The 24,926-nt window shown below is 38.0% G+C and overlaps 1 protein-coding gene across 5 annotated transcripts in view; it reads right to left on the minus strand.

Annotated features, from left to right (window-relative positions):
- Positions 1–24,926, minus strand: part of LOC310902395 (uncharacterized protein) — a 115,854-nt gene that overhangs the window by 27,308 nt on the left and 63,620 nt on the right. Inside the window, exon 5 of one of the 5 annotated variants that reach the window (XR_014586691.1) lies at positions 10,339–13,289. The exons of the other annotated variants lie outside the window; for them this stretch is intronic. The gene's annotated coding sequence lies outside the window, so the exon portion shown is untranslated. Of the gene's footprint in view, positions 1–10,338; positions 13,290–24,926 lie in introns of those variants that run through there. 5 annotated transcript variants of the gene reach the window in all.

A 24,926-nucleotide genomic window follows, 5' to 3' on the forward strand; every position in this document is an offset into this window, starting at 1 on the left:
CCTTTCCTACCAGTAATTTTCTGGTACAAATCCTCAGAGGTATTACTAATAAAACTGAAAATTATTTCCTATCTTTGTAGTAAGCTGTATTTAACATTATTACTTCTGCCTGGCTTTATTTTCAGCACGGTATTATGGTGCTTTGGAAATGTAAATAATCTTGGTGTGCATTATATTCCACTGAAAACTGTCAGTCTTTAGGACATACTATTTCTGAGTTGATGAGAAACAGCTGAAAAGCCTTCATGCCTAAATATAAAACGGAAACTGCACCTAAGCCACATAAAACTGCTTTTTATTGTTGTTTTCTATTGAATATGTAATCAGACAGCAGTAACTTGCAGCTGTAACAACTGTAATGTTAGAGGTCCTGTGATACTTTCTTACCGTGGTGGGAATCACACTATTTAATTTTTTTTTTTTAAAGTTTTGTGCTTTTCATCTGGTGATTCCGGGAATGTGTGAAAATGAGGCAGGGAGACTGTGTCGTATGGGTTCTCTGTGATACAAAGATGGAAGTATTTACCAAAGATCTGTACAGCTATGAATGATTCCCTCTAAAAGGTTACAAGTGAGGAGAAGAAAAAGGACATAAATGGCATAATACAATGAAATTAAAGCTATTCTTTTTCTATCCTGTTGCTTCTTTCTTTTTTTTTCTCCTTTTTAGTGCTTTTAACTATTTTTTGTTTTTCCTTTTTGTCTCCTTTTTTGCCACCTTGGATGCCTATCTCACATGCACATACAAAAATTGTGATGCCAATGTGAGTTATAACTAAAAAAATATTTACAAACTCTGTTTGTTTTATCAGCTCCTTTCCTGTTTTCCTCTAACAATCTTTTCATAAGTGCTATGTATATCTAATTAAATCGAGTAGCAAAAGCCAACATGAAAGCCGTCTGTATGAGTAATTATCAGGTACAGCCTGATTGCCATCAGAAGTGGGTAATGTTTCAGCACTAATGGGCCACTCCATCGAGCAGGCACTATAGTCCCAGCAATTCTGTTGTCCTGGGCATTTTCTGCTTTTCTTGCTGACAACAGCTCGAAGTAGAACCTCGGTTTAAGCCAGGTAATCTACCTAATCCACACCCGATCCACACCTGCTCACTAAGGAAAAGTAGTTGGGGAAGGGAAGATTTTGGTGTAGCGTTAATATTTCAGACATATGTTATAATTATCTAGGGCTTGTATTATTTTCCACTGTAATCATGCTACTTGTTTTTAAACAAAATCTTACAGGAATCCATTCAATTCACAAGGGAGCTGCAAAACTGTAATATGTGTATTCCTATGAACTGTTTATTATATTATTGCAATTCATCCCCTTTCAGATACGTGTGTTATACAGGAAACACAGCAATTGAAAACATTTCTGAAATGCTCACTATTATTTTCTGGAGAGGGGAAAAGAAAAGTAAATCGTTCATGTGGAACATTATTTGTAGACCATTAGACTTTTTTCTTTTTTTTCATTTTCTTGTTCACTCCTAAGCAATGTACAGGGACTGGTAGGTGCAGTATTATATATCAATGGATAAAAAGCTTTCTGCTCACTTCTGTCATCATTTATGCTGCCATCAGGGACTGAGAGACTGAGGCAAGCAAAGAGAGGGTCACATCCTGATGACAACTAGCAGCTGCTTCTGCCCAGGCTTGGCCGTCTGTACGGCCCCAGGCTGAGGTCCACCTGCAGCAGCTCCTCTGCCCCGCAGCCCAGTTACTTTAGACAGGCTGTGCAGAGTGCCTTTCCATCGAGAATGACTAAACACCCGCTGTGCATGTGCAGGGTTGCTTAGGAAAGGAGAGAATAGTTGATCTTATGCGGCAAACCACGTTATACCTGAAATCAAGAGAATTTTCCCTTCTATTTTTAGCCTGGCTGTGAGGCTTAGCAAGCTTGACAGAACTAAAACGTGGAAAGTCTGTCCATGGGATGTCTTGAGATGTGAGATGCCAACAGCTAGTCGCTCTTCATCTGATACCTGTCTGGGGAACAGCACGTGAAAGCAGACCAAAGCTGTTAAGGTAAGAGTGTGAAATGCCCCAGCAGAGAGCAGGCAGTTGTTCAGTAAGGGAAATGCATTGACAATAGGCACATCCAAATGACAACGTGGTAAGCTGTGCTCCTCACCCAGCCATGTCCTGCCTGAAATGTGGGAAGTGTGAAGCCTCCTTTGATGAATTAGCACGTGCTATGCCTGTCAAAGAGGCCACAGCGAGGTGCAGTGAGAGGGCTGAGGCAGAAAGGGCACGCTCCCTCCTCTCCTTCCACAGATGCAGCTGCACGGTGCTTTCATCCCATTACAGTGGCACCCAAATCCCTGCTAAGCCTGCCCTGAGCAGGCCCAGCACGCTAGCACAGGCTGCAACGGCCAAAGCACAATTTCAGAAACTGCTCTTTGCTGCCTCCTGTCCAAATACTGAATCTTCATGAACTCAGACTCGAAGTTATGCCAAGCTGGGATGCTTGTGTGTGAATCTGGGTGAATGCTTAAGATATGTAAATCCAGGACCACACTAAGGTGACAGTATTCATGATCTGAGTCTTGGTATACTGTTGACAATCTGATCTCGGCATCTGTTGTGTGAGATGATTGGTATAGCTTGGCTTCACATCTAGCGTTAGGCTGAGCAGAAAGATGAACGTACTGTGTGGATTAAGGTAAAGCCAAGAACAAGATTTCCGTTAATGTCACTGGAAGTAGGCTTGTCCACAGCATGATCATGCACGTGTGAAGTTCCTCCCTGTGAATCATTTATTCTTTTCCTTCCATATACTCTTGAGTTTTTTGTTGTTGTGTTTCGTTGTGATTTATATGAAAAATATCTGATATCACACCATTCACAGTCTCTGGACATTGCTCTTATTTCATGTCACTGTCATCTGGGTCATGTGAGATCACTCCCCATTACGGACCGAGATGACTGAAAGGTCTTTGAAGTTAAGTTATTTGATCTGTCTCTGCAGAATGTAGTGTAAGTAACTTTAAGTACACTGAGTATGAATAAGCATATATTCACAGAACAGTAGACGAAACAGCAAGAAAAACAGCTGTTAGAGAAAACAGATGATTAATTGGAAGAAAAGTGGATGATGCCCACTTCGAATAAGAACTTTTGAATCTATAGTGATTTGTAGTTTAAAATCCACACAATTTCAGTGTAACTTATGGAATCGTATCTTACAGAATCTTAGAATTTTATAGAATCTCATAACTTATAGAATCATACTGAGGACCTATCTGTGGACTTTAAGAAGTTCTATGAATACAAGAGCAACTCTGTTTATGTGCAAAAGTGATCACAGAGAACTTTTTTGAAAATAAACTGTAAGCTTAAATTTTAAGTTTGTGTTTTGTTTTTTTTTTTTTTATTATTTGGTTGGTTGGTATAGGTTTTTTTTGTTGTTTGTTTTTTTATGTTTTTATTTTTATATGTGTCCTGCTCTTTTTGCTCTTTTGTGAAGTGTTCCTGTCCATGTCCAGACACTCAGGAAGGCCAGTCCACTTTCAAAATAAAGAATAAACAAAATAATTTACTGAAATTCTGAAACTAAGCATCCTTGAGTCTCAGCTAACTTCTTTTGGTTTCTTCAATTTTATCTTGTCAAAAGTAGTGAGATAATGGGTGTCAATATCAGGGATTTGAACTGACCATTTCAGCTTCAGATTTCAGCATTTTATGAAGGGAAGGAAGGAATACTTGCTGCTTGTATTGTGGTTTCCAGAATTCTTAAAGACATTTCTGAGACACTCGCCAAGTTTTCCCAGCAGTACATTGGGGAGGATGAATCCTAAAACAGTAGCTATTTCAACCCACTCCGTATTTTTACTGGGCTCACAGCAAAACCTATATACAGCAAAGGAGACTTTGCATCAGGTGTAGCACAGTTCAGGCTGGTAAGTATATTGTGTTTTGTTTTTCTTAACAAAATGCCATTCCTCCCTCCTCCTTTCATCTCACTCTTCAATCTCTCTATGTCTTTTTAGTCTGAATGCTCTTTGCTTCACTTTGAGCCCATTTTGTTTCCTGATCCCAGTAGAGCTGGGGTTCAAGCTGAACTTTTAGAAGTAGAATCTGGCTGGGTTATATATTAACCACAATAAGTGCATTTATCTCTTACTAATTATTTTCATATTTAAAGTGAAAATTTTAGTAACGGCTTTTAAAGTGAAATTAACATTTCTGTAGTTTCATTTTTTCATAGGAAAAAAACAATGGCAACAAAGAAAAAGACCTGGAAACTTGCCCTTGCAGGGGCAAGTATTTTTGCCTTTTACCAGATTTTCAGTTAGAAGATTATACGTGCTGTTCCACTGGAAGTCGGAGATGTTGATCATCTCAATGAAATCTCACAGCTTCTGTGTGTTGCCGAGCATGATCTTAGATATCATCAGCAAAGAACACGAGCTCCTCCCAAAAAGAGGTAATTTGCTTTCCAGACACGAAAATGCAATATTAGTAGTAGAAGAGGGGAACTATGAAAAATCACCAAGCGTGCAGGTGCATTACAATAAAACCTGAGCAAACAGGATTTTATTTTAATTCTGATTTTCATTACACAGTTTGTTTCTCTTCATCTGGCAGAATATACTTGGGACGTATATTTATTTCTATTATTATTTTTAACCACTTTTAATTAAGATTAGATTGGATATCCGCAGTTGTAAATAAATCTTCAAGTTCACTGTCCCAGTGAATTCAGTGAAGACACCAAAACTTCTACGGGCTAGAATGAGTATTGTTTTTTGTGCAAATTTATGGTAATTGATTAGGACTAAAAATAATTAAACAGTAAGGAATGTTCCTGTTGCATTTTTTGTATTTTACGATATCACTCAGTGAAATTTTGCTCTTTGAAACAAGTAGAGGTTTGCTTTTGACTTTAATGAAATTGGATTTCATTCATCAGATGCTAGAGCTTTTGAAATCAAAGAATAAACTTATTCTTATTTTTCATTACAGTTTATTACAGAAAATGCTGACCAGGATTATATCCCCATATGTATCTCTTGGAAGGACGGTAGAAGCATTTGCAGATGTGGATGGACTGCAGGTTTGTGTATCAATTTTTAGTGTTCTCTGTGAACAGTGGCTTCATTTTCCTTTTCTCTGAGGGTTCAACATGCTGTTTGCTTGACAAGTGTGATCCTTACCTCTTTGTGGTAGAAGACATCATATTTATATATATATATTTATGATATCTTCTATCACTCATATAGGACTCTGACTGTAACATCTTCCAACATGCTCCTGAGACTGCCCTCAAACTTACAGGTTTTAAATGAGCTGAATGTGTTTTGTTTTGTTTTGTTTTTAATTTATCATTGTATTGTCAGCAGGTTAATTATCCTCTTCTCATTGTCTTCCATACCACTGCAGTCATTTATTTTAAACAGTTGAGGTCTGCTATTGACATAAAGCTTCTGAAGAAATAATGTTGCAGTATAAGCAGGGATTCAAAATCATTTCATCTTTCCTTTTGTGTTAGTTTCCTTCATCTGTTTAATTTTATTATTCATGTCTTATCACTTTTGCAGAAGGTTAGTTGCTATTCTAACAGTATTTTATTGCAGTGTCTTGTCATCATAACTCTTTGTGCTGTCAGATGCTAATCTTCCTGTCCTGAAAGCTTCCCACTATCTGAGACATTAACTGCATGTTTTAACTCCCAGTTATCTTTATGTTAGCTAGACTCTATGTACAGTTAAAGGTCTGGAGATATGTTTGTCTGGCATCTCTTGAGCCTGCTGAAAAGAGTACGCCAAAGGGGAAAGTGTTTCAGTGAGATTCTTCTTAAATAAAAATTTTAGTAATTTGTCATTAGCTGTCTAAGCACACGCAAAACTTTTTCCCAAAAGGAAGTCTCATTAAAGACTTCCTTGCTTTGTTGCAACCCCAATTCCTGTTCAACACTGGCTGTATGTTCTATATTGCAGTGCCAAAATGTTTGACAGCAGAAAGGATTTTATTTTAATGTTTTATCTATTTTTGGCATAAAGCATTCTCTAAGTGGTATCATCTAGCCATTGCAGGAAGCAAGTGTTTCCTCTGTTACTATCCACGTGTGATAATATAATATCAAGTGGCCTCAGAGTTACTGAGGAAGGAAACCCAGACTGATGTTAGGGGAGAGTTTGCCCACCAGCCATGCCCAGTCAGGGGTGGCTTCACAGCTCCAGTCTCAGAAGACTGAGCGGTTTCCTGAGCTGAGGCTGATCATCCTTGCTGTAAGCCCAGTCTTTGTGAATCTTCAGTCATTATTTCTGTCCCTCTAATATCCTGGCAAGCGATGAGGAAGGAGCAAACCTGACATGTAGCTCTTAGTCAAGAGACCCCCTCCTACATAAATGCAATTATATTGGGAAATTACAACATATAGTCTATCAATATCATTCTAATTTTACCAGACAATTTTTATTTTATTTGGCTTGCCACGTGGTCTTAGAAGTGCTAAGGCCACTTCTTAGGCAGAGCCTGAAAGGAATTTCCTCTCATTTGAAATTGCAGCTCCATTCAATATAAAAGTCTATAGCAGTTCTTTATATTCTTGTCCCCAGACAGAGTTTAATGAGTATTTCCTTCTAAAATGAAAATAATGCTGAGATATGATTTGGGAGACATTTTATAGGAAAGAAGGGCTGTGTGTTCCTCTATGTGTGTGTGTGTGTATAAATAAATGAAGCTTGATAGAATCGTCATCTTATGTTTGTTTGGAAGCTATTTTTTCCTCTTAGACAGAACGATCTTTCTCAGTATTGATCCTTTGGTTCTTGTAATTTTACTACAATAAACCCAAACACTTTATAGTTATGGAATAATAACTGGACTTTCACTCTTGCACTAGGCATATAGTGTCACATAGGGTTGGATCCTTTTTCTTCTTCGTTTGTTCTGCAGAACAATTCTAAACTGCTGATTTTGTAAAATGGCAGTTATTTCCAGAGAGCTCATGATGTTGCAAGCACAGAATTATGACTTCACACCTGAATTAAGCAACAGAAGAACCTGGATTCAAGGGGTTTAGGTATTTTCATACATGTATAATTGCCTAAAAGTGAATGAAGAAAAAGCAAAAGAGAGAACTGTCCAAGTTAATTTCTTCTTCTGTAAATGTTCTCTTTTCTTTTTGAAACTTGTTGCAGTGAGAAGGCTCCACTTTATTTATAGTGAGCCCTAATAGAGTTTCTAATGAGTCTGAAAGGCATAATGCATCCCAGACACACAGGCTGTCTGCGGGAAGCCAAGTAAGTGTCAAACTGAGGTTCCTCTTTTAGAGTTAAGAAGATTATATGCTGTTATAGAAGCCCACTGTGCAACTACTTCACCTTCATAGTCACAAATTGCTACTGAAATCCTCCTATCTGGTAGTATTTGATGAAGCATTTAGCATTTTGAATGACAGTGGACTAGTACAGTTCCAAATGGCTCTTGAATATTTTAACTGGATGAAATGCATCTGATAATTTCTTGTCTCAATGTGTCTAATTTTTTTTACTTCAAGAAAATCTAAGGCAATTTAAAATATATAATATTGAAAAAGTGATGCTCTAGCATAAGATGTTTTATAGTGCTTTCCTTGGAGGCTTTGGACTTTCTTTTCTCATCATAGCTCTTTGGAGCAGTTGAGCAGTCTCATTGTGCTGGGCACAGAAAAGCGTAAAATCACAAGCAATCACTTTGCCATTGTATTTCGAGACTAAAAGACAGGACATAACAAATGAGGCCTTGAGTCAGAAGATGAGGTAGAATCAGATAATGCAGCTAAACAGTATGTCTAGTACAGATTAATTGTAAATGAATTCTCGGCCAGCTGTCCCTTTGCCAACCTGTTTGTCAAGGCAAGGTTTTGATCTGCCTTTCAGGTAGCATTGATTTTTGTTTGTTTGTTTCCCTGCATTTTTAATCTTGAATTATTTTTTGCATAGTTTTAATTACGATACAGTCTTGTATGCTGCCAGGAATGCATGAGGAGCATACTGTTCATCAGAAAACTCTGCCTGAACACTTCAGTGTTTGTTCTCTTTACTCCCTTCCTTCCACCTGAATGGCAGAGTCCTGGCAGCACACATTTGTATCAGTTCATCAATTTTCTAATGTAAAAAACAGTGTATAAGGATTTAGATGAAGCTCCTGAGATGACTCAACTATTGGCCTGCATCTCTGCAGCAGAAGGCTGTGGTTTCCATTTCTACCTCATGTACTAGGCTCATACCCAATGCTTGGCACTGTATTTCAGTGACAGGGGGTATTGCATCGTGGGAGATGTCATCCTGTAGATGACATGATGAACTCAGCTCTATGGTTTCTCCATCTGGAAATTAAAACCCCAAGGAATTCTTCAGAAAGAGCAGGGGGGTTACCTTAGGGCCCCACCAATTGTTCCTAAAATTATTCCTGTGGCAACGTGTGTGCGAGACTTGTTCAGCCCATGACAACTGTGTTTCTGCCTGAAGAGCTTTTGCAGCATCACTGTCTACATCATTTCCATTGGTGCACTGCATCTGTTGTGCCATTTGTAAAGCACTCAGATTTCTATTAACAGAGCAGAAATTTTTCTTCTGTGCTAGTGACAGGGATTTTAACAAGTCAGCATTGCTGCTGCCTCCTCTTCCTCCTTCTGGAGAGACCTGTTCTTCCTGTGCTGCAGCTGCTGGGTGAAAGGCAGTGTAGAAAGCTGTGTGTGGCACCACTGGAGCATTTAAATGCATCTTTCAAGGGAAATGATGTAGATGATTGCATATTTTCAGTGATATGGAGACAGAAATGCTGTAATTATTGTGCATGTTGGAGACTGTCACAAGGGGCCAATATAAACAGTTTAGAAATGTCTCTAGTAAAGAAGCTTGGTGTATCTATGGAAAATAGAAGATCTTTAGTATAGATCATTAGCATATTTTGGTTTTAAGCTACACTTAAAAATTAAATATTAAAAAAATCCTTTTTCTTCCAGAAGTCTACGCAGTGAATGTTGTTTATGTCTGTCCATGCTAACTCCTCATTACCCCATCCTTTCCATACTTCTCTGGCTTTTTGCTCTTGTATCCTTTCCTCCCCCTACAGCTTTTCTTCAGAATGAAGAAAGAAGAAATCTTTGAAGTTCTTCTCCTCCTGTTTGCATTTTGTTCTTTTAGTTTAAGAAACACAGAAAATGCTTGACCCTACCTATAAGGAAATTGTGATCATTGAGGACCAGGCTTGAGTCCTGTGTTTTCATTCTCTTTGACAGAGAATGTGGTGATGAATCTGCACAGGCCTAGTCATAGTCCCTTAGTGAGCTCATTCTTCCCCAGACACCTGATACTAAATTTCAGATGAATTTGGGGTTAGATACACACAAAGAAAATGCCACTGATTGTTCAATACTCTTTAGATTGGCACCTTGATATTATACAGTAAAATATTTTATGCAATGTGTTTATGTGTTTTCATGTGTTGAAGTCAGAATTTACTCCCTTTGATGCTGAAATTATTATATGATCATTTCAAGATCAAGATACTTTTTCCAATGGCTTTCTGTCTGTCTGCCTTCTGATAACTAAATGCTATTAAGAGATTGTTCTGCAAAGTTTTTCCTTAGATGCCTGTAGGATTTTAAAAAACATAGCCTGCAATTTCTTGTATGTTCTTTTTTTTTTTTTTTTCCCAGTTTCCTTTAGAAGTCTGCTTAGGAACCACAGAAAACCAAAGCTGTAATTATATGCAAAGTCCTGAATCATGCATCAAAATGAAGTGATTGGCGGTACTCTGAGTGCAATTTGTATACTGATAGGGTATTTAAAAAAAAATAAGACCACAAATGAGATGGGATTCTGTCAGTTTTTAGTACTCTAGGATGGTATGGTTTTTTTTCAAAAGTGATTTAAGCAGTTAACACGTAAAATCCAATTTCAGCCAAATCTGACTTTTCTAAGACACAATTGAATATTACCTAAAAGCATTAGGGCTCTGTGTCATTGTTCTGTTGGTGATGTCTGAGACTTCTGCCCTGTAATATTCTTACTAGATTGTGTTTATTTTTAATGTTTATCTAATAGGTGATAATGAATGTTTGTGAATGTGCGTAGGTTTTATGTGAACAGCACAAAAGTTTGCATAAATGAGTTCCTATAAAATAATCTTTCTTATAAGCTTTTTAAATATTCTTGCCTTTAGTGACTATGAATACAACTAGCAAGCAACTACTTTTCTGATGTATGACAGATTCTTCCATTTTCACATGAAAGCATGTGGGCAAGGACAGCTGAGAAGGAAAATGACATTTCAGGCTTGAGAAGCTCTTAGGTTAAAATGCTGGTTGTCATCTATCATCTGAGAAACTGGAGTTTAACTGAAAAATATGCCCTTTTCTGTTACCCTGTTCGACCGATACATATATATATACATATATTTAAAAGGTATTCTCTCAGTGTTTTCTCAGTTTCTGACTTTTCAGTGTTATAGGATCAGAATTACTACAGGCTGCACAAATTACTAATAAATGGGCAGTTAGCCTTATTCTAGCATAGTTTGAAGTTTAAGAAAATAATCAGAAATGGTGACCAAGACTGCTGGAACGGACTTGAGTTTAAATAGCTTAAACAGCTTTGTTAGTGTACAAGAACTCCAAATCTGTGCTGGGTTTATGATCCCTTTGGGGATCATGAGGCACTGCAGAGTGCTGTCATATCCCTCTTGCAACTAGAGTTTTGCTGCTCCTGCAAGTCTAGTGTGATCACCGGTCCTGTTCATAAAGATGTATAGGTATAACACTGGCATTGCATTACAAATACAGTCTTGAACATGAGGTTCAGGCCACTGGATAATGCCATCAATTTATACTACAGCAAATACAAATATCCTGGTTAGGTAAGTATGGCACACTTATATTAGCTACCTATACAAAACCACAGAGGTTGAGCGCTTTCCTGGGACTTAATCTCAACCCACAGCCAAACTTCTTCAGTTACTCTCCAGGCTTCTTGGAAACTCTTTAAATACTTGTGTTCTTGGTAAACTAGATATAGTGACATCTCATTATACTAAAAATATTCTGGGAATGGGTTGGTTAGTTTTTTCAAGCTATGAGATGTTTACATACTACAGTAAATGATGCCAGTGACCAGGACCAGGCAGGGCATGAAATGTCAGCCTTGCTGATGTCAGTGGAAAACACGCCTGCTCCTCCCTTCACCATAAATCTAATTGTAAAGAGCAAAAAAAGAAAAGTGTTTTAAAGGTATGTTATGGTGCTTATTATCCCTAGGCAGCGGATACCAGGATCCTACCAAGAATGTCATCATATTCTGAACTCTGAATCTTCACAGCCTCCTGGAAGTCACTTTTCAATCTCTCCTGTCTGAGCTCAAAAATAACTAGTGATGGAAACTTGGGGAAAATCACTTCAGAAAGGTATTGGCAAATGAGAAAAAACTATGTTGTTTTGTATTAAGAAGAAGAACATCTTACATCTTTCCAGGTAGTGTAACTTTTAAAGTAATAACATTTTTGTCTCTGCAATTCTCTTGACACAAAGCTCAGTTGAAAGCCTTAAATTAATTTGTCTTGTAGTCTGTAGAAACAAGTATGCATACATCTTCAAGAGAGTCTCATGTGTGAGCAAAGATGAATATCAAATAGGCTGTTGTTACAGAATTTAAGTCGTTTTCTTCTTTATGAAAAATTTGGCAGCTAGATTCTCTGCCAAACTTTTAGTGGGCTAAAACTCAAAGATCTCTACAGAGATCTGGAAAGATGCCACTTTGGAACATAATTTTTACCAACAGAGATTAGAACGAATAATCAAAACAAATTTGAAGTTTTAATAAACAAACAAGTTTCCATCTTCACTGCTTACATTACTGTTTCCCTCTGTTATGTTATGCAGGTATTACTAGGTTGCAGGTAGCAGATGGGATTCTTGTTCTTCATTAGACTTTAATATCACTTCATATATATTTTAAAATGTATAACAAGTCTCATGAATTCAAATGAGATGTTACAGTCCACAGCTACAACTGCAATAACAGTTGCACAGCTTTTAGAAAATAGCCAACTGCAGGTGTTAACTCATGAATATTTATACACATCAGTCATCATGGAAGCAGAATACAATTTAGATCTGATCTTACTCCCAATACAATGGATAAAAAGCACTTGGTACAAGACATGATCCTTCAAAAGACATCTTGGAAAAAAAAATGAAATAAATTCTTCCCCATCTGCATGTGTTTCTATCCAAAAAAAACGGGATGGGGGAGAGGGATCACAAAAAAAAAAAACCAAAAAAACCTGACACAGTATTTCTTGAATTATTGATAGAATACATGTTTTTTTCTAAATTTGGAATCTTTTCTTATCTTAAAAGACATGTAAACAAACAATTTTTCACATGCAAACATTTTTTCAATTGTGTCATGATGATTGAACTTCGAATGCAAAAAATATTTGGTTGTTAAATTTCATGAATTAAAGTAATTTGGATGATGTCTGTGGAAGTAAAAGCATGTGCATTTTTTTTTTTTAAGTCAGTAAAAATCATCTTTTAGCTTTATCTAACTGGAAGGCAGCCAAATGGATTTTTCTCACTTAAAAAAACACTCATTCCAGCCTGGAAGGTTTCAATTCCAAAATAAATTTTTGAAAGTGCTGGGGAAGAAGAAAAAAAGTATGGAATTGAAATGAAATAAAAATTTTATGCATGTTAAGGTATGAGCTGCAGGCCAGATTCTGTTTTTATTTACTACTTTGTAGGTATTACAGTACTTCCATTATGTCAGTAATCTAGTTAGAGTCTTCTCTTGTGGCACTGAGATCAGTATCATGGATGTGAGTGTCTGACAGAGCAGAATTGAAAAACAAGGAATTTTTATCTGTTGTGAAAGCCTGGCAGTTTGTACAAATCAGGAAAACAGGAGCAAAATCAGGCTTCTGGAACTTACAGTTTCACTCATGTCTCATTTTTACATGGCCACAACCTCCCCCACCGCCCAAAAAAAAACAAAACAAACAAAAAAAAAACCCATAACTAAAGATTTCATTACAAGGGTAGAAGAAAATGCTTGTGGCAATACAAATGCACAAAACTACATAAGAATAAATGAGGTACATTTTATATCAATTTCCAATGTAAATAAAAGCTTGAAATGTGATTAATGAAATTATTGAGAAAGACTCATATCTGTTCTTTTTCCTAATGACTGTGGATGGGGAAATTCCTGCAGGTCTGGTGCATGCATACTCTCTCTTTTCCTAGTAGTCCGCAATTCTTCTGCATTAGCAGGCAAGATGTTAAAGCCATGATGAACTATTTCAAAGGAGAACAACGAAAATAAGAATGATGCAGACAGCTAGCACTGCTGCAGCTATTTGAAAAATGTCTACTCGAAAAGCTGCAACTACCGTAAGATATTGTAGTAGATGTGACCTAGGCAGCATGCCCAGTGTAAGTGGTTCAGAAGGATATATTTCTATATATTGCAGTTATATTTCTGGATTTCTTATCCCTGCTTTCAGCTGCTGGGCTTCCTTTGTTTTTTATCTGGACATCCCCTACTCTTTCTGGGCCACCAGTGATTGTGGTGAGTCAGAAGAACCCAGAGCCTGACAATGACGACGTTCTTTTGTCTGGCCCTGATGTCACAGTTGTAGCTGTGTGCCTGCACCCTACAGACAGCCTGCCAGAGGCTGCAATGTTCTGTACATCATCTCCAGATGAGAAGTTCCCCTACATATGCCAAGCATCATGTTGGGAAACTGGCTTCATTAGCTGTATTACTAATACTTGCATGGAAAAAGAATTACCTTGGAAATTATTTGCAATGCGCAGAAGGGCCAAGAAAGAATCGTTGAAGTACTGTTTTAAAGGAAATACAAGATGATTTAAGTGAAAATTCTTTCATATATATGATCAGAGAGGTGCATTAACTAGACTCCCTGTCATATAGACAGTTTTGTATTTTCTCTCAATTTGTTTTTGTTAAATATCTTTGTAATAAAATATGTAGATCTCTTTGGAGAGCACCGTGCTACACGGATAGGGGGCAATAGCCAGGTGATACATGGCATTGTCATTAGTTTATTTGGGTAGGGCAGACAGTTTCCCTCATGCTGTGTCGAGATTAATGATCAGGTGCAGCCAAGCTGGGATTGGTTCCACATCTATGAATGGGTTTGCATCGGCTGCAGTAAGTAGCACTGAGTTAGATGGCTGTTTGCAACCTAAGATCACGATGTGTCCTCATCCGGCTTTGGATATCAAAGTAGAAGCAGGCAGTGGTGAAGGCCATAGGTGTCTTTGCATCGCCAGGGAGCATATTTTATATTTGCTCAGTAACTGTAGCAGCTAACACAAGTCTGCAGTATCTAGAGAAACAGCTTAGCACATATTAATTTCCTGGAATTGCCCAAACAAAGCAGGCAGTGTAATCAGTTTTCTCCGGACTCAAACCACAATTATGACGAATGCAAATAGGTTAAAAACATCTATCTGTACTTACACAGAAAAGGGATTAGGCCTTAGGTGTAACAACATAGCGTTCAGCTGCATGTGAGATGGGATATGGAGCTCCGTGCTACATTATGATTAAAATTCATACAAAAGTACTGCTTAGAGAGGAAAGACATTAATTCCTATCTTCTAATTAATTATCTACTGAACATGACAGAATAAAGACAGCATAAGAGAAGGAAAGGGTAGGAGTCATCAGATGCGATAGCATTTTGTTGCCATAAGGAATGTTTCTTCCTCTTAAGTTACAGTTTTATGACTCAGCTTTGCTGAGGTTGGTGATTTACAGCACACACGAGCAATGGGCTTGCGTGGAATCTAGTTACATTTGGATCTTAAGAAGAAATGGGGTAGCTGAATGTGTATCATGTTCAGCTTAGTGATTCAGATGTAAGACACTCCTCCAGAGAGACCATAATGTTCTGTCAGAAACTCCAACTGAAATGTACCAAAAGGACTTTTCACAGGAACAGTGGGGCTAGAGACTGATGTGCTCGGTAGCATCAAAGGAGGGAGATACATGTGGGGAAGAAAAGCTTTGCCCTGTCCCCAGCAATGTGTCCTGACTCTGATGCAAAACAGCCACACCTGGCTCTGGAATAAAATCTTTGCGCCAGCAGCATAACTGCATGCGAGGAAACAGCGGTGTAGGCAGGACATTGCTATAGGTGTTCTGTGACTTCCGTTCCTACAGGTGAGACGGGAAAGCTCTGTGTGGTTTGGGGCCCAGAAATCGGCACGTTAGCAAGCTGAGGGAGGATCCCCAGTTCCTTCCAACCCCATCACTGAGGCCTGGCTGTGCCTAAGGCGCCAGCGGGGACGACAGGCTGTGCATCGCCTGCAGGGAATCGGCCTGTGACCAGGCAGGGAAGCGCATTCAGTGCAGCTGCTACTGGCCCAGGCCAGAGGGAAACGCTGGGGCTTCTCGTACACTGTGGCTCCCCACGTGGGGCCTTAACATAGCACCGCCACTCGGCAAGAAGTTGGCACAGTGGCAAGGCACCTGCGGGCCTGACCACAGCTCCTGCTGACAAATGGCAGCGGCCTGGGGCTGTGGCACTGGGTCTGGCGCTCCCCCACCTGCCTGCAGCGTGGCTCCCGGCTGCTGGGCTGCCTGAGCTGCAAGGCTGTGAGCTGCCAGTTTTGCCTGTGCCACAGAAATGGGAACGTTTGCTTTCGGTGCAGCTTATTCTCCCTTAGTAAACTCCCTTATTCTCCCTTAATGTTGGTTTTTATCTTCCTTCCCAGCCAGTTTTCCCTGGTGGTGGTTGATAACAGCCGCAGGAGTTATGAAGCAAACCAAAACAGTGCTTTGCAACGCTTAAATGCAGTACTTTGCCCGTATCTGAAGAGCTTACTCACTGGCCAGCCACACTCAAGGGATGCCACAGCTCCAGCCCGCAGATCAGCATTGCTTCCCTTCTCATCTCCTACTTCCCAAGTGGGTGTCTGCAGAGTGCCACAACAGCATCGATCTGTTTTGATCACACCTATGTTAATCTGTTCTTCCAGCACCTTAGCAGGCGCCCAGCCTTTAGAAGCTATTTCAGACTACTGCCACCGCGGGCTGTGGAAGCATACAAAAAGTGCAACAGGTCCAAGCACAATGCAGTAGTAGGCAGGTTTGTTGCTAAAACTTTTATCTGAAATAGGAGTTGTTATGTTGTATGTTATTTAAATGTACATTTAAATTCAAGAGGCAATTAGATACTTTTTGGGAAAAAAAAACTCGTAAATTACGTATCAGAAATTCATATTAATTTTATACGTGTGTTTTTCTGTACTTTTTTTCCTCAGGTGCTTACTATGAGATTAATTGATTCAAAGGGAAAAAGTGAGAGATACATAATTCCTGTGTTTAATATTAAACTAGGCTGAGGAAGAGCATGTGAAAAGCACACAAGGAGAGCATTGCAGCCTGCACAAGCCTGTAGAAGGGAAAAATAGTGGAAAAACATGGACAGTACCCCAAGACCATATATCTGAAGAAACTGTAGAGAATACTGGCAAGTAAAAGAAAAACATGCTAGAAAACGTTTTGGTATTTTAACTTGATTGTCAGCAAGTGATGTTTAGGTTACTCGATACGTAGAAATCAAAATTTTTCCTTTTTTAACCAACCATTTATCCAGTTTATGTCCCAGCATGCTTAACTTCAGGCACTACTGGTAAACAAGAGTGTCAATAAAATAACTTATGCTTGCATTAGAGATTTAATTTTCTCCCTTTCTCTTTTCTCAGTGACCTGGAGCTCATCCTTTAAACATGCTTGGCTCCAAAATACAAGACAATTTATTTTTCTGTCAAGATAGTGAGGGATTCAGATATGAAGTAATATACCCTTGTGCTTTACAGTTAATACCAATTTCCTGCTTTTTCTTGATATTTTGATATCTCTCCTGTCCACGATCATCTGTGTATGCAAGTTAGAAAATAAAGTAGCAACATAAAGACAAGGTTTAATAGAACAAGAGCACATTAGATAGAGGATGCCAGGCTCTGAAATGTCTCCCTCTACAGAGTTGCTCTATGGTTCTCGCTGAACTGATTAACAGATTCTAGTGCAGTAGATGAGGTTCCTTCCAAGTGATACCAGACCCTCTCTTATTTTTCCAGCCACTCTACATTTGTCTATCTACATGACATTACTGTGTGTTTGTACACACATTTATTTTACTGAACACAACTGAAAGGAGAAATGTTACGTAGAATTTTAGATAACAGTGTATAGGAGCAAGAACGTGAAGTGCTTTTGGATGAGAGCATAGTATACTGTTATTCCATTGTTAATAGAATATTTGTATTTGTTAGTTGGCCTTGAAACCATATGGAAAATTATTGGTGAAAAGTCAAAAGTGGTTAAGGAAAAGCATTTTTTGTTTAGAATAAAGTCATCCATAGTTCTTTAGTAGGTTTTGTTTGTGAATGTGTATATGCAGTTTTAGATGCAAAAGCATTCACGTTTCCCTTCAGTTTTATGAGTACTTCAGTTTTCTAGTTTAATTTATTGCTTTCCTTAAATATAAGACAATAAGAAGTAGAAGGTGACCTTGTTGTCTAAGTGGCTAGAAAGATGGCTAAAATTTGGCAGCAGTACCATTTCTCTCCAAACCAATCCCAAATTCAATTCAAATTCTATTTTTGGGGTACAAGTAATAATCTGTGATAATTGCATTACAGTAATTTAAACTACAGCTTCTTTAATCTCATATACTTTAAATGCATCTGAGGAAGACAGTTTGAGCTACAAATTTGTTTTCTAATATTGGAAGTAATGTATGTAAATGGCAACTAAATTATAAAACTTAGCTTCATATTACTTTTATGGCTATGTAATGCTCTCAGTTAGATTGGTATTACTTGAACTATACTCAGAATTTACAAAATTGCCACTTAGCATATGATTAGCGCTGTTATTTGTTTGAGTCCTCATAATCATAGAAATGTATTTAGGTTTTTATTTTGTCTGGCAATGAAAAAATAAGAGAACAAATATTAGGGAAAAGAGTGCATTTGCAATGAGAGCTTGCTAATTTTTTATCAGGTTATTTTCTGCTCCAAAAGTTTGGCTAGAAGACAGATCTAGAGACTGGGGACAGGCTTACATCTTAGTAGCATTTGAAATGCTACTCAGAGAACCAGGGAGAATGTTTTGTTACCACTTCAGAGACTCCACCTTCTTAACAGGCATCTCATTCCAAACTGAAGCTAAGAGGAGAATGTAGAAAAGAAAGAACCATGTAAAAACTGAACATCTTATTTTTGTGTTTAAACAAACACAGAATATTAGGACATGATTAAGGGAATTCCTACAAGGGCAGTAATTTGACCTTTTTGGCTTCTGCTAGATTGCATGCCGTCAGGTAGGATTTGAAGTAGAACAGCAAAAGTACATGAAAGGTCTCCAAGGAGAGACTGAGTCCAACACATTCTTCATTCTCAGTCAGACACTGGTTATCTTTTAATGGATGTGATTATTTTGTCAGCCAGGAAATCCTACATAACAATAATGTCATAGCAGAGCAGATCTGTTGGATTTGCGTTTCAAGGAATTGATAAAAGTAATTATTTTCCTTGATTAGTTTCCCTACCCAGAGGGTTGGTTGGTCTCAGTTTTTAGCAAATGTCCTTCTGATATGTTTGTGTCTCCTCACATTTGAGCAACTGGAACACTGATGTGGGGATGCAGTGAACACATAGTTGTTTATTTCAGTAGAGCTAAACAGCGCTTGTAATATTTTTTGCTAGGTAGTTACTGGTCCTCCTCAGGGCATTTGGAGTCTGCAGCACAGCTGTGGAAGGAGTTCGGGCTCCAGACAGCAGCCTTTTGCTGTGCTCAAGGATGCCTGAGGATGTTGCTACCTCTCCTTTCACTAGTGTTAATAAAAAGCAAGCAGGTAGTGGTGTTTTACACACAAAGTATTCTCTCCTGCCTAGCCTGGCTGTATCTCTCAAGCTTCTCTTGAAGCTTAACCTTCCTATTCAGATCCATTCACCTTCCTACACTGATTTTTTTCCAAGATTTCTTCCGTAGTGTGGTGCATTTAACAGTGAAATTTGGACTTCAGAGCACTGTGGAGGTTTATATGTCTAAATCATAGAAAATGTTTTAAGAAAAATATTTTAATTTTTAAATTAATATTATGAGGTTCTAATAATTTAAATAATTTTAATAATTTAAATTAATATTATGAGGAAAGCTGACACTATTCAACTGGGATACTATCTTTATCTTAAATATTTTGGGGAACAAAACACGGTGACTAACGGTGACTAGCTTTATCAGATAGGTATAAAAAGCAGGAAGGGACTGACATCTTTCACCTGCTAGTAAAAATGTATTTTCAGATACATTCAGAACTTTAATTCACATGATGATAATTTAAATAAATTATTCTGGAGCATATCTGGCAATTCCCAGAGGCCAAGATGAGCATGAATGAGGACTGATTCTTAATCACATGTAACCTTAAGCTTTTCTGAAGCTGAAGCAAGTATACCTCTGTAGTGGTCATCTAGGAGAGCTCATGAAAACAGTGACTGAAAAGGAAGATATTTTAACTTAATAGTCTAATAACATTGTGGGGGGAGACTACAGTAAACCAGAAGTTTCCACTTTCAGAATCCATTGGATAAAGAACTGTAATTGAGAACAATCGTATCATACACTGAAGCTTCCCTTCTGAGATTGACTGTAAGTGATACATAACACCCAGTTTTAGGAAAGAGCTGATTTTAAAATATGAAAACAGCCTTGCATAAACATTTGTCTCAATATGTTTTGCAGGTATAAAGGGACAGAAGAATAGTGGTTCCTTCATCCATATGCTGTGTAATCTATGTGTATAAATATAGCCTTAGTGTATGTGCATCTTTTGATTATCACCGCTCACTTATACAACTGGTACCTTTAGTGTTGTGTGTGGCTTTTATCCTCTGTAATCCTTTTATTCTCTCTGAGACTTTGCAGATGTACTCCACAAGGCTCTGAAGATTAATCCTGTAATTAAAGGACATGGTTAAATGATGAAATTTTTGCTTGCTTATACTTAAGTGCCCTGTACAATCTCCAACTATTAAAATATGTCTAAAGCATATTTCTGTTGAAATAACAAAATACAAGCTAACATATTCAAAAAAAAGGATTTAGAGCTGCTGTTCCATGGCATACCAGGTAAGTATGAACATTTTATTCCATATAATGCTTTTGTTAGAATAAACTTCACCATAAGTAAGGTTTAATTCATTAATTTAAGTAAAGAATTGAAGTTTAATTCATCTCTACTCTTATCATATGACAGTAGAAACACCTTTCTCATTTATTAAAAAGGAAAAGCTTAATTTTACTCAGTACATTAAATAATATTCCACAATTGATTGCAGAGGTAGTGATATGTGCTGAATCAAAATCTAAATATCCTCCATCACAAGTCACTCCAATTTTTGTTTGATGCCTAGCTTGCCTATAGATAAGCAGGTCATCAGATCATTCTAGTGGAGTCCTATTTCTTCAGTTACTAATTTGTTCTGAGAGCTGCCTTCATTTGAGAAATCTGTCCCACATTTCCTGCCATAATAAAGTCTTCCCGCTGGCTGAACAATAATAGACTAAATAATCCTGCCTGCTGCCAGAATTCAGCAAGGCACAGATGGAAGTTACAGTCATCAGATGTTTAAGCAGCAGAATACGCTGCTTCTAGTCATTTTTACTGAAGTGTTTCACCTGGGGGATAAGTTTATCCACTTGATCTCTTCAGTTTTGGCTTGAAATGGAACCCTGGTGGTGACTTTGTGTAGTTAATGGTCCATCATATATCATTAGGACTTCCCTTAACTTGCAACCATGGGGAAAAAAATGATGTATTAAGATCAAAAGATGAATTCTGTCCCTTTTTTTTCTTTTTTTTTTTTTTTTTGAGATGAAAAGCCACATGTGATAAAGTGTTATAGAAATACTGAGCAAGCTTCTCTGTCCAGCGAGTAAAACCTTGAGGCTAGAACTGACTGAATCATAACAAATGTTTCACTAACTGCCAAAATATCTGTGGGAAGCATGACCTTGTTGGGTAACTGAGCACATGCAATTTTGAATAAAGTCAGCAATGTCATATCTATTACTTGAAAAAGGTTGAATAAAATGCTGCAATGTATCAACCCTGTTCAGGCTACATGGAGTAAGGGGGTAGTTTAAGCAAATGTGAGGGGGAAAAAGAAACAACAGAAAGGGTTCAGTGGAAAGGATTTTGTTGAGTCTGGGGCCTCGACTAGAGAGGAGGGGATCGTGACAGAGTTTATAAACTGCAGGAGATAAAGATGCTGAATGACCCAAGGATTATGGGTCATTCTGGGTCAGATTAATTAGTCTTTAAAAGCATAAGCCTTCTAACAATTTGCTTATATATATAATATATATATAATAATATAATATATATATATTATATATATATATGTATATATATATATTTACACATGTAACTATGCATAATTTTTATCCTTAGGCCTTTCTGAACTTGTTTCTGATCAGGGCATGTCCCCAAAGAGTAAACTTTAATTGTATGCTTCTCTGTAGTTAATTGCTTTATATTGTATTTTCTCTCTGACCTGATGTTGCCCTTACTTTGGGCAATTCTCTGTTTCTTTTCATGCCAAAAAGCACAATGTATTTAGGTATTTAAAATGAGATTTTCCACTCTCTCAGAGAAGTATTTTTCTCAGTGTGGATTTTTCTTTGCTCTTTGTGCAGATAGAGCTTTTGGTTACTGATAGCCCCAGCATAGTTTTCATGTTCTAGGCAAGTTTACTTGATTAACTCTTTAAATAAAATGGTTTTGTGAAATCCGTATTTTCTAGATTTGGTATATATTTGTGCTGGAGGTGTATTAAATTAATTTAAGGTAAAGGTTTCAAGAGTATATGATAGCCTTGCTCTGTATTGTATAGTAAACAAGTTCAACATACAAAAATCTCAGTCTAAGTAACTTTTCCATGTGAAAATTAATATTCAAGTTATCCTGCATGACTCTTTTGCCCCTCTCTTGCTCTATCACAAGATAAGTGATTAGTTTTCTGTAAAACTAAGCCCAGATAACCAGAACTTGGCACACGTGTTTGGCAGGTAACAGTGAAAAACAAACAGAAGCCAATGACTGAAGTTTGAAAAGATGATGAACAGGAATTTGCAAGAAAATTTGTTTGAAGAACATTTGTCTGATGTATTAATCTTGTGTTGTAGATTCCCAGATATTGTAATCAATATAACTCCTGTTGTTAGTATTTGCTCACTGCATATGATGATCTAACTCATTTATTTTATTTCATCACCTTAGTAGCATAATTTAGTAATAATATATTTATTATAATTTATTATAATAATTTAAATTACATTTAATTCAGTTCACAGTATGAACTACATTTAAGAATGGTAGGTGCCACTCCTGTTTACTGTAAACTGGCACAGCTAAGAAACCAAAGCTCTTGTCTCCTAATCAATAGTATATGTGTATAAATGTATATGTCTAATGTGCCAGATTCTAAGGGAAGGTTTTATCTGAAACATAATTGCAAAGGGACTGATGTCCATTAGGTATCTTTTAATTCTGTTCTTTCAGGATGAAGCAATACATAAATTGCCAAAGTTTCATTTCCTTAATGCATTTGCCTTTTAGATATTAAATGTGGAGCTCTTTTTTATGCTCTCCTGAGAGCAGCAAAAATACAGCTCTAAATTTATGCTGTTAATGCAGGAAACTTGAGGCATAAATGAGCAAAATTATTGGTGTGACAGGGGTGCAGTTTTGATTGCAGAGTGAAATATTGCAAGAATAGTAGTTTTAAAGCATGAACATGAGGTTGCAAATACAGCAATTCCTTTTCTTAAAGTCATTGCCTACCTAAATATTGTAGTTGCACAAATAGCTCTGTAGCACAAAAATGGCAGGACTTCAGTAGGAGCACTGGAATGTAAAGTGTACAGATATTTTAGTACAATTTCTAAATGCCTTAGAGGGCAAGTTCAACAAATTGACTCTTTGTATGGACATGAAGTAAGGAATGTTCAAGCACGAGGAACTGTTTGAACATTTTTGATTTAAAAAGACCTGTCTGAAAGACTAAAGATTAAAAACGTCTTTATGAATACTGAAATTTTTGTATGCATGTATTTATGCAAATAAGTTCTGTTGTAGATGTTTAGCATGCCTTGAGGCTTTTTATAGTACTGAAAAATACGTACCTTACTTGGCATCAAGATCCCGTGATTACAACTGAGCTGGTGAGCAGTTGCATGGTACTGCTACCACCAGTTTCACATCCTCCTCTTCTGGTGCAATCTCTAAATAATAACAGCTAGCTCTACTCCAACACAGACTTTCCAAAAATAGGAACCAAGTACATGTATAATACTTCTAAAATGAAGGAATAGTATGGATGTCCTTAAAGGAGAAAAGATGGATCAGGACGTATAATTATTTATTTACTGTTTATTCATCGCTCTAACCTCTTTTTTTAGTTGATCCAAAGAACTACTGTTTTATATCATGTAGTGCTGTAAGTCTGTTTTAAATGATTGCTCAAGAATGAAAGATTTGGATACCTTTAAACTGTAACCCTTAAACCTTTAAATGTTAAAGTCCTGGAACAAAAAGCAAAAGCAATGTTCAAGATCCAGGTAGAAGCTAGGTACACTACAGACCAGGATACCTATACCTAGAGTTGGCTTAGGGGAAGAAGGGCTTCTGAGCTGGGACTCCAGCAGAGCCCTGCTCAGCCTGAGCTGGGCTCACCATGGGGCTGCAGCTGAAGGTACGAGCTCGGACAGCATGGAGTACCACCAAAGTGCACAGGTGTAAGGTTAGGGGTAACATACCCAAGTTTGTGATGCTCTCAGGGGAAAGAGGACTGAAGCTGCCCCTTGTGTGTGTGTCTGGAATTTTTTTTGCAGACTTTTGAGAACCTTTTCTGAAAAATGTAAAGCTGCCAGAGTTTCAGTGCCTGCCTGCCTGCTGCTAAACTAAGGTAAGCACTAGGCTTCAACATTGCTGTAATGGTGGTGTTGTAGCTGTGTGTTAGCTGCTTAGATGCTGAAGTACATTTGGGACACATTAAATACAGTAGAGCCAGATGGGCAAAAGAGGTGATTTTCCCATTATGTTTAGCGTTTGTGCAGCCTCACCTCCGAATACTGTGTGTAGTTCTGGGCTCCGCAGTATGAAAAGGATGTTAAGGTCCTTGAAAGGACCTTGTTGAATTCCTCCCCAGAGGAGGGCAACAGAGCCAGCCAAGGGCAGGAGAGCATGTGCTGTGAGGAGAGGCTGAGGAGGCTCGGGGTGCCCAGCCTGGAGGAGAAGAGGCTGAGAGGCAACCTCGTGCATAGGCAGGTGCCGGGCTCTGCTCCCTGAGCACCAGTGGCACCAAGCTGCGATGGGGGAGCTCTGGATGGGCAGGAGGGGGCATTGCTTTCCTGTGAGGGTGGCCAAAGGCTGGAGCAGGCTGCTCAGCGAGGTGGCTGGTGCCCCATGCCTGCCAGTGTTCAAGGCGCATTTGGACACTGCCCTCAGTAACTTCTAGTGAGCCCCAAAGTGGTCAGGCAGTTGGACTCGGTGACCTCCGAAGGCCCCTTTCCACTGAACTGAACAGAACCATTCCATTCCACATGTCTTTAGATTATATTCTCCTCATTGTTTCTTTAATGTCAGTGAATTTATAACTGGCATAACAGGTGATAAATTCGGAGTATACTCTCTTATTAGAACATTAGCCTACTTCAAGATTGTCTGGAGGTTTGCAAAGAATCTTTCAGCGTTTTTTTAGCAGAATTAGAAATTCCTCAAGTATTATTAAAAAATACTGTCCATGGAAAGAAAAATGATCTTAAATTTAAATCAGATATGAGAATAATGTAAGGAAGGAATAGAAGGAGTATAAAATCTGATCTAC

Source organism: Anser anser (assembly GCF_964211835.1).
Source record: "Anser anser genome assembly, chromosome: 7".
Classification (NCBI taxonomy): Eukaryota; Metazoa; Chordata; class Aves; order Anseriformes; family Anatidae; genus Anser; species Anser anser.